Source organism: Rattus norvegicus, chromosome 1 (assembly GCF_021556685.1).
Source record: "Rattus norvegicus strain SHRSP/BbbUtx chromosome 1, alternate assembly SHRSP_T2T, whole genome shotgun sequence".
NCBI lineage: Eukaryota > Metazoa > Chordata > Mammalia > Rodentia > Muridae > Rattus > Rattus norvegicus.
Window position 1 is genome coordinate 58,847,403 of NC_141534.1, and position 15,953 is coordinate 58,863,355.

At 34.8% G+C, this 15,953-nt stretch overlaps 1 pseudogene; it reads left to right on the forward strand.

Moving 5' to 3' along the window:
• Positions 1-9,435, forward strand: LOC134484158 (vomeronasal type-2 receptor 116-like; annotated as a pseudogene).
• Positions 9,436-15,953: the final 6,518 nt, after the last annotated feature.

Here is a 15,953-nt window from a genome sequence, read left to right on the forward strand (position 1 = left end):
ATGTTTTACTAGATCTTTGTTTCCTTGTTCTTACAGATTCCCAAATTTGTCTCTTCCTTTGTCACTGTGGATATCAGCCTGTGCTTTTACATAATCCCTGAAGATTTTCACTATGAAGGAGATGTGATAGGTGCATTTTTTCCTATCCATACTTACTATTCTCCAAACAAAGTTCCACATAAAACTCTACCATACCAATATATGGACAATTATTTACAGTAAGTACAATTATTGATTTTTAATGTTTAGAATTCTTATAAATTAATGAGTGTGGTATCAAAATGTACTAATATGTTGATTTACTTTTAATGTAACAATTCATAAATATTCTAAAATCTATTTTTTAAAGTTATTATCATTTTTGTCTCTTTTCCTCTCTCAGGTGGAAATAAATGTTAATTTGGTGTTTTTTCATTTTAGTTTCATCATTTGATAAATAAGGTAAACCTCTTCTTTGCAATTGCTGTTATACCACAATGTCAAAATAATTTTCAATATTATGGTCTGAAAAGAGGATAAATTAATTGCATCCTGACCTTGTTGCTCATATTCCAGGTGTGTTCTTGTGACTATTTCACTAAAGGCAGTAAGTCCTGAGTATTTGTTATACTGCTTGATTGAAGAGGCTGTGTTTTTGCTACATACAGCTAATTTCAAATACTGTATCACAATTAGAAGTTGTGAATACCTTTGTGCTGCACACACATTTCATCTATCTCACGTTTTCTTATAAGTGTTTGTGGATATAATTTTTTTCCAGTTCCCAGTGTTTACCGATTTATGCTTTTTTGCAGTATTTTCAATTTTATGGCTGTATTTACCCAGACATCAGGAATATGAGGGGGTCAACTTTTGGCTGTTTTATCTTGTATGAAATATTCCAGATAGATAGATAGTGTCAGACAGGTCTTTACAAATTAAACAGAACTACTCCTGTATGTTTCCCAAAAAAGGAGATAAGATGTATTTATCTCAACCAAACCTTCCAATTCCATGAAGACCATCTTATATACGTATTTATACAGAAAGTGGGGCACTGAAATAGAACATTAAGACTTAGAAATTCCCTGAAAAGCATAACAAAACCTTTTGGGAGTTAACAAGTTAAAAATAACCAAAAGAAATACAAGTGTGAAGATAAATTACACTCAGTATGACAATATTATATATTTGGTAAAATCATAGTGAAATATTAAGAATTTTATCAAACATAGTGGAGGAGAAGGGAAGTTTATTTATGAATGCATACTGAACACTATGTTATTCTGAGGGATTTATTTTGAAAATTTAAAACAACAAATATGATTATGGAAAATTTGATTTTTAGGTAAAATGATTGATATTCAGTATTTATTTATCTCCATTTATTTTGGCGAATCATAAATTATCTCAGAAAAACACAATTTTCTCAAATGCTTAGCAGATAGGGAAATTTCAGTTTTTTGTCTCTTCTATTTCATCATAATTAATGCTTCTTATAACTTCACTATCTCTGTGTCCTTTACACTCAGCAATTTCAGGCATGAAAATGCATTGACATGTTCTTCCATTATAGTGTGCAGTATCAAGCCACTCTCTGCAAAGACTATAGTTTTTGTGCTGCGAGTATTAGTGTCTGGCTTGTTCATTAAAAGTAAAAGTACTTTCCTTGTCACAAATATTTAACTTGTCAGAAAAAAATTATGATAGAAATTTATTGAATTTTTATAGTTAACAATATTATCTCATACACTTCATTCTCTAAGCATAATCTTCCTATAGAATTGATCACTAATAGGCATACATACTGCAAAGATGAAAACATTCTTTTTTTTAATTGGATATTTCTTTATTTATATTTCAAATGTTATTCCCTTTCCTGGTTTCCTGTCCACAACTCCCTTATTCCCTCCCCTTGCTTTTCTTCTATAATGGTGTTCCCCTCCCTGTCCACCACCCCTTAATGCCCCCTGGCATTCCCTTACACCGGGGACCAAGCTTGGCAGGCCCAAGGGCATCTCCTTCCATTGGTGATCAACAGGGCCATGCCCTGCTACATATGGAGTTGGAATCAGTCCATGTATAGTCTTACAGTAGTGGTTTAGTCTCTGGAAGCTGAAAACATTCTTTTGTCATTCCTACTAAATTCTTTACCTATTTGTTTGAAACTTTTCTATGCATTTTAAAGGGATAAATTCCTATCTTTCTCTGTGATTCTTATTCATTATATGTTTGCAAGCATAAATATTCTCCTTGAGATTATTACATTTACAAAAGAATAAGTGAGCTGTCATTATGTTCTGATATGTTAGTTTTTAAAAGTAACCTTTTCTAAAGGTTTTAATCTATCATATAGGAAGTGTAAGAAGTGAATATTTATTGTGTAGAATTTCCTGTTGAACATAGAAGGATTTTAAGAAGAAATTGGCTTTCTTGATTGTCACATTAATAGTATAGTCTTCTCAAATTTACTATAATATAAACATCTTTGTGTGTGGACACACTTTGATACATCTCACATTTTCAGGTGAAAGAAAAACTGTAAGGACAAATTTTCTCATCCTATAATGAGTATATTAAGATCACTCAGGTCCTCTAATCCAGTATGAGGATCCTACAGTTGTTAAGCCAATATATTAGACAATACATTCAGTCACTTCATTAATCTTTCTAATATGATTCCAGATAGAACTGAAGATGTCCTCTATATTTTTATGAGAGTAAATTATTTTCCCTCACATCAATTAAAATATGGGTGTAAACTTATATGTCCAAATGGTTTTAATCAACCATGTACATTTATTCTATTTCTATAAAGTTGACACATCACAAGAACATATCTCTTAGTAGTACCTATATACCATCATCATCAATTGTTCATAATAAATAAAATTATTATCTGGAAAGTTGTTTTAAAATATTTTATGTTATGGTATATTTTCTTCATATTTGACATTTTATATCCATTGCTCAAATTACAGAAAGCTAGATTACAGCTAGAGTTTTTCAATATTTATTCCCTGATAATATACGAACATTTATCATTTTAAATGCAGAAATTTTTAGTTATAAATATTCCATAGATAAATGGATTATAACTAATCCAAATGAAGATTATATTTCTTTGAAAAATGAAAAATCTATAAAACACTGCATTGCCAATTTTACAAATATTTTGAGTGAATGTGGTGCTAAACTAAGCTATATTTTGATTCTGAATTGACTTTAACATTGATATCCTCTTTGAATTTCAGCAGTATAATTTTTCAGTTCATAGAGATAGACTGTATGATGAGTGTTCACAAAAATCATTCATGGCCTTCCTTTAATTTATGTTAATTAGAAAACCCTTTCCTTGTTGTTTTCCCTGTTACTTCCACTTCCCTTCATCCATTCTCAGTTTAGGCTTTTCTTTTGCACTCAGGTCTTGTTCGTTAGCTTTTTATCAGTGTGTTTTGTAAGTAAAATACAATATGGACAGATATTTTTGAGCAAAACCAGAAATACCAACACAGCAAGCTCATAAAATATATAGCAAACTTTCTTCCCTAAGGATGTTTAGAAAATCTCACTGAAGTAAGAACAGGTGTCTCTTCTTTTTCAGCATGCTAAGGATTAGACATTCATCTTATAGAGATAAATATGTGCATACATTTAAAATATTCACATTCAGTAATAGTTCAGACATGTATAGACTGATTTTCTATAAAATTAATTCCATTCTCAAATAATAAAATTAAATAATGTAATATTGTACTTTGTTTCACTGCAATTACATAAGTAAATAGAGAATATTTTCTAAGATGCTCAAAAATTTTTATGCTGTAAAAAATTATGCAGTCATTTCATAGATGTTTGATGTTTCCAAGTGATTTGCATGGTATTTTATTGTAACTATCATATTTCTTGGAATATTATTTCTGATTCATCAGAATTGCTGTTTTTGAGTACATTCAATCTTATATTGTAATATTGAACTAGGTTCCCACTTTCTTAACATTTTCACATGGCTCAAATCCCAGTAATCTGAGTAACATCTAAAAACATGTAGGTACTTTATGTATATTAATCATAATTTTGATGAATTATCTGAGAAACAAGATTAAAAATCACTCTAAGGTAAGAAATTTTAACAAAAGAATCAGAGAACAATATTTTTTTCATTCTATTGCTTTGTTTTCTTGGGTGTGCCCATAATCCTTAGTATTAACTTCTCTTTCCTTTTCTCTGGTTCTTTCTTTGGATGTTTTGCAGAACCTAAGAGTTCTTTGTGATGCTGAGAGTAGCAGTTATTTAAGTTATTTAAATCTAGCTTTCCTATCATATGGCTGCTCTCCATCATGTATCTTTGCTCCTAGCCTGATTAACATACATCATTATCACTTTTATTTTTCACTAGGCAGGTATTCAATTCGAAAGCTCAGTATCAGTTGGTATTTTTCTGAAACCTCTAAGGAGATTCTTTTCAGTCTTTAAAAACCTATTCAGCCTGTGTAATTTTACTGCTATATGGACTTCATTTTGTGGTGCATAACATTTTGTGTAATCTTTCCCTTGTAAGAATATTACATCTTCATAGGACTACTTCAAAGAATACCCTAGTTAGAGAGAGAGAGAGAGAGAGAGAGAGAGAGAGAGAGAGAGAGAGAGAGAGAGAGAGTGTGTGCGCGCGCGCGCACGCACGCGCATGCACATGCATGTGTGTTTGCATGTGTATAAGTTTATGTCATTCTTGGCTATTGATAAGGAATAGTCCATGAATTAAGAAAGATAAAGGGAGATTCATAAGGTTTTACATAGACCAAAAGAAAGGAGAAATGATGTAGTTAAGTCACAATGTCGAGAAAAATAATAAAAATAGGTGTCATTTCAAAATATATTTATTTTATTCCACTTTCTCTCAAAATCAGGTATTCAATATAGAAATATAAAGTTTGTCTTATTAAAATTTCATTTTTTCTTTGCTCTGAGATTGATTATATTGAGCTCCTTTGCTCTCTTTAGAATGCAATACATAAAAGTTATTCTATTGACTCATGCATAGGGAATTGTCAAAAATCATTTATATCTTCAAATATATATATTTATATATGTCTGTGTGTTTATTTGAATATACAGTATTTATCAATGAAAAAATGTTAGCTATTCTATTCCCCAAATTAAATAGTCTTACCAATTCTTTTCCGTTGAATAATATCATTTTATTTACTCAGTATTTTTCTGCTTTTCATTAAAAAGCATTCAAAATAAAAGAGTGATGACCTGAGGTAATATTTTAAAAAAGAATGTGAGTTCATGCCTATAATCCAGTGATTATATGGACTAAGTTCTAAGCTCATTTATTATCCACTAGCACTTTCAGATGCCATACTTAGAAAAATAATATCAGAGTTATTGTAACTGTTACCCATAAGAAATGTATTTCATTTGTAATATTATTTAGTAAGCATAGTGATTCTAAAATCTGATTGGTTTGATAATATATGATAAATTAACATAATAGAAGATCTGTAATTTTGTGAAAAAGTGATTCATAGTAGGTAGACTGATCTTCATAGTATAATCTAATAGATTATAAATAAAGTCTGTTTTGAGGAACTATAAATAATATGTAGTGATATTAAATGATCTTGCCAAATATTAACATATTTACAAAATGTAGTTCCACCTATACACTGTGAAAAAATTAAACTGCAAAATTTATGGAAACAAAGATGTAGTATAAAGTTTACTATACTTGATATGTGTTCCATGTTGCATTCCTTTTGTGTTTGGTGCTATTTTGTCATTTATACAGGTATAATTTTAAGAACTACCAGTATATTCTGGCTTTGGTATTGGCCATTGAGGAGATAAATGGGAACCCCAATCTTTTTCCTAATATATCTCTTGGATTTGATTTCTACAATGTCAGATTCACTGAAAAGGAAACACTTATGAATGTTTGTATTTGGATCACAGATCAAGGACAGAAAAAGATTTTACCAAATTATAATTTTAACAAAAGAATTTTTACTGCTGCACTCACAGGGACATCATGGACAACATCTGCCCAAATTGGAAAATTACTTCAACTCTTTAAATTTCCTCAGGTAAGAAAATTTGGAATGTGGAACTGGGAGTAAGGTCTCTTTGTTCATATTATAGGTGTTTTTAAAACTACAAGAAGAGCTTTCAAATTATTCAACATCAAAGAAGTACCAAAACACTTTAATATGAATCAAGATTCCTCTTAAATTCAGGTTTTTTGAAACTCACATGCTGGGCAGGAAATTCTGTAACTTATATAAATGTAATTATTCTTTAAAATTGAGATAAAACTACCTTTCCCCCCATTGTAATTTGTTGCTTCAGGAATGAAATTTTGCTCCTTGTTAATATTCTTCCTCTTACTTGGTTCAGCTTTCTTTTGGACATTATGATCCCATCTTAAGTGACTGTGGTCAATATTCTTCTCTGTATCAGATGGCCCCAAAGTACACATCTCTTTCCCTTCGCATTGTATCTCTGATGGCTCATTTTAGGTGGTCCTGGGTTGGTCTCATCCTTCCAGATGACCACAAAGGGAACAAAATATTATCAGAGTTCAGAGAAGATATGGGGAGAAAAGGAGTCTGCATAGCTTTTGTGAAAATAATCCCAGTCATGTGGACTAGATATTTTAACAAATTCTGGGAAAATATGGATGAGACAAATGTCATAATTATTTATGGTGACATTGATTCCATCATAGGTATAATGCAAAATATTGGGCAAAGATTGCTGACATGGAGAGTCTGGGTCATGAACATTGAACCTCATATTACTGACTATGCTGATTATTTCATGCTTGACTCATTTCATGGTAGTCTTATTTTTACACACCATTATAAAGAGAGTTTTGAACTTACTAAGTTTATTCAAACAGTTAATCCTTACAAATATCCAGAAGACATTTACCTTCCTAAGTTATGGCATTTGTTCTTAAAGTGTTCATTTTCTGATATTGACTGTCAACTATTGGCTAACTGTCAATCCAATGCGTCTCTGGATGTATTACCTCGTCATATATTGGACACGGCAATCAGTGAAAAAAGCAACAATATCTACAATGCTGTGTATGCTGTGGCTCACAGTCTCCATCAGATGAGTCTTCAACGAGTACAAATACAACCACATGAAAATGGGGAAGTGATGACCTTCTTCCCCTGGCAGGTAATAGCCACTCTACTCTATTGTATCTTCAGCACCTTTATATGTGAGATTTGCAATTAAAAAGTTGGGTATTATAAAATTATATTCATGTTGTCCATAATCTTAGGAATGTTTGCATTTGAAACTCATTTCAAGGTCAAGACAGTTTCCAGTGTGTGTTTGTGATAAATGGAATGAAAGAGTACAGGAGGATATGGTATTAGTCAAAACAAATATCATGTCATCAATAGCTAGATATACAATATTCTCATATTAAAAGTTGCAATTAAAATTCAATAATTTTTTCTGTAAATTTCTTATAACAGCAATAAATGAGTAGATATGTAATGGAAATAATTAGAATGATTGTATACCTAAACAATTCACTTTTTTTATCCTTTAGAAATCAGCAAGTTCATTTTAGATAGTTGATCTTTGTAGATAATCTGGAAGCAAGTAGGTCTGGCTAGTATGGTATCCCACAAAATCATTCATTTATTTAACATTATTAGACACTTCATTAATTTGACTTTTGCATCATACTTTAAGATAAATAAGACACATTCAAAACTATATGTTCATTTCAGTCATCTGGACACAGTTTAATATAAATTTATGAATCTCTTTTAGCTAAACATTCTCTTAAAGGACATTGATGAGAGAGACAACATGAGTTTAGGTGGGAGAAAGAAATTAAATGCAGAATATGGCATTCTTAACTTTTGAAATTTACCAAAGGGTCTTGGATGCAAAATGAAAATAGGATCCTTTTCAGGAAATGCTCCTGAGGGCCAACAGTTGTCTTTATCTGAGCCTATGATACAATGGGCAGAAAGATTTTCAGAGGTGTGTCATATATTAAATCAATACTTTTAGCTTGTGTTAATAAAATTTTAATTTCTGAAGAAATGACACTTGTTTTCTGTCTTAAGATCCCTTACTCTTTGATTACCAATACAAAATACCACAATGGTAGTACTAGAGTTTTGTATGTTCTCATTCTTTGTTTCAGATTAGTGGCAATATTTAGTGTTTAATAAGACCCACAGTATTATTCATATGAATATTATTTTGTGTCTGCCTGTCAAATATTAGGAACACATTGGAAGAGGATATTTCCAGCTCTCAAATGTGTCTTGGGTCAATGTGTTTTAGAAAAACTTTTCATTTCAGATTAATAACATGAAACAATATAAAATTTACTTTTTATTGCAGGATCAAAGAACATTTCCAAAGGCAAGTCATGGAAAATGGTATATTTTAATTTATGATCCAAAAATATGAAATTCAATTACAGACAGAACCCTACCAAGGTTAGTAGTGAAAACAGTCTCAAGAACCAGAATGATAATGTTTCTATACATCCATATTTACAGTAAGAGCAATGAGAAATGTAAAACTGAGGAGAAAATTAAAATGTTTCGATTCCAACCACATTGAAAAAAATTTTGTCCATTGTCAATCTTGCTTAAAAAATGTCTATCCCATGAACAATTGGGCTAGCTTTTTTAGCCTCTAGATAAGGAGACCTATATTGGGTGCATATGGAGAATCTACTGGCTTGCATATATTTATCTCCTATAAATCTATACTTAATTTCACGGTGTGTGCATTATATTTAGAAATACATAATTTCCAAATTATGAGGTTTTATATAAAAAGGCATCAATAATGCTGCTTTCTTCTATCTTCTATCTATTCATTCTGAGACATCATCAAAATTTAAGTGTCCCTTTTCAACTTAGTTAAATTTATCTATATATCTTTCCTAGAAATATGCATATCTGTTTCTATGTCCAATCTAAATCCTATCAAATTGACAGAGCAGATCCTCAGTCATGATGGAAGTAAATGTGATCAATGCATTAGTCAGAAAGTAGAAAGATTGTATCACTCAGGATTTGTCTTTTATATTATATTCCCTATCACCTATTTTTTCAAACTTCCCCATTCCTCATTATGGCTACATATTCTCCAACACTCTGATAATAATTATCTGATAAATCTATAAGCACATTTGTTTCTCCAGGGTATAATCTTTCTAAATAATCCTCTGTATTTACATGAATACCTGGGAATTGATTGTAATACATTCAAAAATTCGATTTAAGATGATTTTTGATAAAACATTAAGATTTGGATAACATTTCTTTAATTTTTCTCAGATCCCTCAGTTTGTGTGCAATAAAAGGTGTATGTCTGGATTCAGAAAAGTAACCCTGGAGGGCAAGGCCATTGGCTGTTGCAATTGTACTCCTTGCAGACAATGAGATTTTTAATTAGACAGGTAAATGCAGGATTTACTGAAATATTTCTAATTTCTCCACAGGACTCCATAATATTCTGACCAATGAAATTGTCTAAATTCAAATCAGAAATAAATATGTTCACTTTGTTTAGGAATTTAAATGTCATAATTCTTCAGCATCTCATTGAAATGGCCCTCCATAGCCATTAAATATCATACATGATTTATAACTGTAGTTCACTGCCAAATTGACTCTGGGGGGAAAAAATAAATGTTTTCAGTATAGTTCACAGTGTGTTTTATTTGATGGTACCATTTAGCACATATTGATAAAGTATTAATGTAGGTTCTCCAGTTATATTTAGGATAACTTTTAATACTCAGAATTTTTGCATCTTTATATTAGTGATTATCTCAAACTCATTTTTCAAAATATATTCTCTCTCAACTTTTAGTTGTTCAGTAATTTTGTACAATATGTTTTGATCATATTCCCTCCTTTTAGTTAGGGTTTTATCCAGTGAACAGGCACCATGACCACATCTACTATTTAAAGTCCATTGACAAGGTGAGAGCATGGCAGCATCTAGGCAAGAATTGTATTGGAGTAGCTGAGAGTTCTACATCTTGTTCTGAAGGTAAACAGGAGATGACTGCCTTCCAACCAGCAGGGTCTTAAAGCCCATGTGCACAGTGACACACCTACACCAACAAGGTCACACCTCTTAGTACCACTCCTTGGGCTAAGCGTATACAAATCACATTCCACTCCGTGGCTCCCTAGTCATGTTCAAACCTAAGTGTTTTCTACTGGGACATACCAGGCCATTACATTATAATAAAATATCTTGTCTGTCTTCCACAGTTCCCATAGTCTATAGCAGTCTCAACAATGTTAAAACTCTAAAGTTCAAAGATCCTTCTGAGTTTCATCTAATCTCTGAACTGCAATCCCCAAAGAAAGACAGCAAACCAGCTGAAAACTCCTTTTTCATCTTTGTTGAATATACAAACTTTTATCCTCTGGGCTGGGACCACTCACTGTTAGCAACTTTCCTTGGCAAGTATCCCACAGCTCTGGCTTCTTTAACACCTTAGAGTCTCCAAGTCAACTTCAACTTCGCAGCTTCTTAATCAAATGTCTTGGATCCATACATGATCTTCTGGTCTCCTCCAAAGGGCTTATGTCACTTCTCTAACTCTGCCCTATGAATCCTCTAACCTCTAGGATCTGGTTTTCTCCACTCCACCACTGGTATTCTCAGTGATCATGCCACGGTAATGACATCTCAAATATAGCATTTTCTGCTGCAAGTAGGCTTCACCAATAGTCTCTCAGAGGTTCTCTTCATGGTGTCTTGCCTCAGCTCCTTTCCCTGACCCTTTAATCTTGGGTCCTCAACTGCAGCTGAGGTTTCATCTTCACCAATGGTCTTCAATGGCCTCTCATGGTGCCACACCTCAGCTGCTCTCCATGACCCCTACATACCTGAAAAGCCAGGATCACCAGGTCAATTCTTACACATTACCAAGTACAGCTTTAGCTGTAGGTGCTACCTTGGCTATCTCTAGCATTCTTATTCTCTAAGAAAATACTTCCAAGATTTCACCACAGTGATGTTGGTCCCTTCTTAATAATTGCCAATTTCAATGTTCCAGTTAACCAGCATAAATTTTTTCTAGTAGTCCCTTCTATTCTTTTTTTTTATAAATATAATTTCATTACAATTCCTAACATAGAATGCATTTTGATTATACACCTTTATTAACTTGAGTATTTATTATTTACATTTCGATTGTTTTCCCAGGCCAACATCTCCCTAGCCCCTCCTACTCGCCTTCTCATTGGGTGTTCCCCTCCCCACCCTCCCCCCATTACCGCCCTCCCCCCAACAATCATGTTCACTGAGGGTTCAGTCCTGGTGGGACCAAGGGCTTCCCCTTCCACTGGTGCTCTTACTAGGCTATTCATTGCTACCTATGAGGTTGGAACTCAGGGTCAGTCCATGTATAGTCTTTGGATAGTGCTTTAGTCCCTGGAAGCTCTGGTTGGATGGCATTGTTTTTCATATGGGGTCTCAAGCCCCTTCAAGCTCTTTCAATCCTTTCTAAGATTCTTTCAACAGGGGTCCCGTTCTCAGTTCAGTGCTTTAACGATGGCATTTGCCTATGTATTTGCTGTATCCTGGCTCTGTCTCTCAGGAAAGATATAGATCCAGTTCCTGTCGGCCTGGACTTCTTTGGCTGTCTATGTATGGGCCACATGTGGGGCAGGCTCTGAATGGGTGTTCCTTCTAACTCTGTTCTAAACTTTGCCTCCGTATTCCCTCCCAAGGGTATTCTTCTTCCCCTTTTAAAGAAAGAGTGAATCATTCACACTTTGGTCATCCTTCTTGAGTTTCATGTGTTCTGTGCATCTAGGGTAATACAAGCATTTGGGCTAATAGCCACGTATCAATGAGTGCATACCATGTGTGTTTTTCTGTGATTGGGTAACCTCACTCAGGATGATATTTTCCAGTTCCATCCATTTGCCTATGAATATCATAAAGGCATTAATTTTGATAGCTGAGTAATATTCCAAGGTATAGATGTACCACATTTTCTGTATCCATTCCTCTGTTGAAGGGCATCTGGGTTCTTTCCAGCTTCTGGCTATTATAAATAAGCCTGCTATGAATATAGTGGAGCATGTGTCTTTGTTATATGTTGGGGCATCCTTTGGGTATATGCCCAAGAGAGGTATAGCTGGGTCCTCATGTATTTCAATGTCCGATTATTTGAGGAACCTCCAGACTGATTTCCAGAATGGTTGTACCAGTCTGCAATCCCACCAACAATGGAGGAGTGTTCCTCTTTCTCCACATCCTCAACAACATCTGCTGTCACCTGAGTTTTTGATCTTAGCCATTCTCACTGGTGTGAGGTGAAATCTCAGGGTTGTTTTGATTTGCATGTCCCTTATGACTAAAGATGTTGAACATTTCTTTAGGTGTTTCTCAGCCATTTGGCATTCCTCAGCTGTGAATTCTTTGTTTAGCCCCATTTTTTAATAGGATTATTTGTCTCCCTTCGGTCTAACTTCTTGAGTTCTTTGTATATTTTGGATATAAGCCCTCTATCAGATGTAGGATTGGTAAAGATCTTTTCCCACTCTGTTGGTTGTCGTTTTGTTCTAACAACAGTGTCTTTTGCCTTAGAGAAGTTTTGCAGTTTTATGAGATCCCATCTGTCGATTCTTGATCTTAGAGCATAAGTGTTTTGTTCAGGAAATTTTCTCCAGTGCCCATATGTTCTAGATTCTTCCCCAATTTTTCTTCTATTAGTTTGAGTGTATCTGGTTTGATATGGAGTTCCTCGATCCACTTGGACTTGAGCTTTGTCCAGGGTGATAAGAATGGATCGATCTGCATTCTTCTACATGTTGCCCTCTAGTTGAACCAGCACCATTTGCTGAAAATGCTATCTTTTTTCCATTTGATGGTTTTGGCTCCTTTGTCAAAAATCAAGTGCCCATAGGTGTGTGGGTTCATTTCTGGGTCTTCAATTCTATTCCATTGGTCTATCTGTCTGTCTCTGTACCAATACCATGCAGTTGTTATCACTATTGCTCTGTAATAGAGCTTGAGATCAAGGATAGTGATTCCCCCAGAAGTCCTTTTATTGTTGAGGATAGTTTTAACTCTCCTGGATTTTTTGTTATTCCAGATGAATTTGCAAATTGTTCTGTCTAACTCTATGAAGCATTGGATTGCTATTTTGATGGGGATTGCATTGAATCTGTAGATCGCTTTTGGTAAAATGACCATTTTTACTATATTAATCCTGCAAATCCATGAGCATGAGAGATCTTTCCATCTTCTGGGATCTTCTTCAATTTCATTCTTCAGAGGCTTGAAGTTCTTATCAGATCTTTTACTTGCTTGGTTAAAGTCACACCGAGTTATTTTATATTATTTGGGACTATTATGAAGGTTGTGGTTTCCCTAATTTCTTTCTCTGCTTGTTTCTCTTTTGTGTAGAGGAAGGCTACTGATTTGTTTGAGTTAATTTTAACCCACCCACTTTGCTGAAGTTGTTTATCAGGTTTAGTAGTTCTCTGATGGAACTTTTGGGATCACTTAAATATATTATATCATCAGCAAATAGTGATATTTTGACATCTCCTTTTTCAATCTGCATCCTTTGATCTCCTGTCTGATTGTTCTGGCTAGAATTTCAAGAACTATATTGAATAAGTAGGGAGAGAGTGGGCAGCCTTGTCTAGTCCCTGATTTTACTGGGATTGCTTCAAGTTTCTCTCCATTTAGTTTAATGATAGCTTCTGGTTTGCTGTATATGGCTTTTATTATGTGTAGGTATGCCTTGAATTCCTATTCTTTCCAGGACTTTTATCATAAAGGGGTGTTGAATTTTGTCAAATGCTTTCTCATCATCTAATGAAATCATCATGTGGTTTTGTTCTTTCAGCTTGTTTATATAGTGGATTACATTGATGGTTTTCTGTATATTAAACCATCCCTGCATGCCTGGGATGAAGCCTACTTGAAAATGGTGGATGATTGTTTTGATGTGCCCTTGGATTTGGTTTTCCAGAATTTTATTGAGTATTTTTGCATCGATATTCATAAGGGAATTTGGTCTGAAGTTCTCTTTCTTTCTTGGGTCTTTGTGTGGTTTAGGTATGAGAGTAATTGTGGCTTCACAGAAGGAATTCGGTAGTGCTCCATCTGTTTCAATTTCATGGAATAGTTTGGATAGTATTGGTGTGAGGTCTTCTATGAAGGTCTGATAGAATTCTGCACTGAACCCATCTATACCTGGGCTCTTTTTGGTTGGGAGACCTTTAATGCCTGCTTCTATTTCTTTACGAGTTATGGGGTTGTTTAAATGTTTATCAGTTCCTGATTTAACTTTGGTACCTGGTATCTGTCTAGGAAATTGTTCATTTCCTACAGATTTTCACGTTTTGTTGAATATAGATTTTTGTAGTAGGATCTGATGCTTTTTTTTCCTTCTTTTCTTTATTAATGTGAGTATTTCTAATTTACATTTCGAATGTTATTCCCTTTCCCGGTTTCCGGGCCAACATCCCCCTAGCCCCTCCCACTCCCCTTCTATATGGGTGTTCCCCTCCCCATCCTCCCCCTATTACTGCCCTCCCCCCAACAATCACTTTCACTGGGGGTTCAGTCTTAGCAGGACCAAGGGTTTCCCCTTCCACTGGTGCTCTTACTAGGCTATTCATTGCTACCTATGAGGTTAGAGTTCAGGGTCAATCCATGTATAGTCTTTGGGTAGTGGCTTAGTCCCTGGAAGCTCTGGTTGGTTGGCATTGTTGTTCGTATGGGGTCTCGAGCCCCTTCAAGCTCCTCCAGTCCTTTCTGTGATTCCTTCAACGGGGGTCCCATTCTCAGTTCAGTGGTTTGCTGCTGGCATCCACGTATGTATTTGGTGTATTCTGGCTGTGTCTCTCAGGAGAGATCCTGTCGGCCTGCACTTCTTTGTATGGGCCACAGGGGGGCAGGCTCTGAATGGGTGTTCCTTCTGCCTCTGTTTTAATCTTTGCCTCCCTATTCCCTGCCAAGGTTATTCTTGTTACCCTTTTAAAAAAGGAGTAAAGCATCCGCATTTTGATCATCCGTCTTGAGTTTCATGTGTTCTGTGCATGTAGGGTAATTCAAGCATTTGGGCTAATAACCACTTATCAATGAGTGCAATTTCCATGTATTTGTGGGCGTCAGAAAGTTTCCGTTTGACTCTCTCTTCATTCTAGAGCTAAGAAGACAGGTTGTAGCAGGAGTGTGTGTTGTCACTATTGTGGTGTCAGAAGAGCTGGAGGACCTACTTAGCCTCCTAATGACAGTCAACCTTAGTGATAGGCCAAAAGTCACTGTGGTCATGATGCAACCCTAGTTCAACTAAGACTAGAAGCAGTTCCCAAATCCCTATGAGCAACTGATCCCCCTCAGCAAGACCGTGCAAGTGTAAGAGCAATGGAAATATGTAGGATTTCAAGTGCTGGAAACTAAGGACACTTCAAATGAACAAAATTATAACCAGACCATGGCATCCTACTTCCTTCTGCAAAGGTAGGAAGTTCAGGGGCAAGACAACACAACATAGGCTTGGACAGTCAGTACAGTGGAGGTGTTGGGAAAAAGCAGGTGCTAAGACAGTGGATGTCCTCCTACAGTGGCCTCCAAGTCCTTGTGAGGAAGAAGCACTTATGCCATCCAATAATGACCATGGCAATGATGACAATTGTGGTTAACCACTCCAATATCATCTTCAATAATTGAGACCAAAACAAGTAGATACCTTGTCATGAAGCTGGGTGAGGTTCAATGTCTTCATAAATGTATCTGAAAGTATGGCTACATAGTGAAAGACAAGGCATGGGAAATACTTATGCAGATATTAGCAGCCTGGATCTACTGTCAGGGGCACAGAATAAACACAGGACTTGAAAACAAATAAAATGTTGGATAAGAACAATAAAGTCAAAATCATCGACATTGGCCTTAGTACCCAAGACAAACCAGAGCAAGTG